Here is an 804-nt window from a genome sequence, read left to right as displayed (position 1 = left end):
GTTCTGTTGTTCTTCTGTTTCTTTTGAGTGAATGTGGCTCATAAAGAAGTACTCAGATCTTTTACTAAAGTAAAAGTAGAAATGCCAGTGTTAGATTACTGTTACACATAAAGCTCCTGCATTTATAATTTTACTGCTGTAAAACTGCAAGACATTTTAGATTAGGCTGCAGCTAAAATGGGTAATGGCTGTGAAATAGAAAACCACAGCCTCATAACATACTTCAGTCAACACACAAATAACCTCACCAGCAGTTTCAACAGAACTTGTTTTAACGCTCAGAATAATGTTTGAATTTTTCCTCTGCCCACTAACCTTCCATGACGACTACTCAGGGTTTTCCACAACAAGCTAAAAGTATTAAAAGACATCTCCTGGTCCCTAAACAGATCACTGAAAATATGTAAAATATTCACATTTCATATTAATTTTCTGTCCATTAAATATCTGACGATCATCTAATCCACTGCTCTTCAAACTGTGGTACATGTAACACTGGTGGTATGTGACCTCCCTCTAGTGGTATGTGAAGGAATGATAAAAAAAAAACAAAAACATTTATTTATGTATTTATTATTAAATATATTCTATAAAAACATTAAGTGAAAATAAACAATGAGATCACTGTAATTTAAAATAGATTTTGCATTTCCTGCCATATTAATATCATTATTGATTCAAGTGCATACATCCTTCACCAGTCAGGAGCTAAACTGGCATGTCAAGGGAGTAACCAGGGGTAAAATTAATGGTTTAAAAACACTGTTATCGTGGCTCTAAATAGGAAATGTTTTAGGAAGAGAA

The sequence above is a fragment of the Larimichthys crocea genome, chromosome XVII (genome assembly GCF_000972845.2).
Source record: "Larimichthys crocea isolate SSNF chromosome XVII, L_crocea_2.0, whole genome shotgun sequence".
Taxonomy (NCBI): domain Eukaryota; kingdom Metazoa; phylum Chordata; class Actinopteri; family Sciaenidae; genus Larimichthys; species Larimichthys crocea.
The sequence above is the reverse complement of the archived record's forward strand: the minus strand, read 5'-3'. Positions refer to the sequence as shown.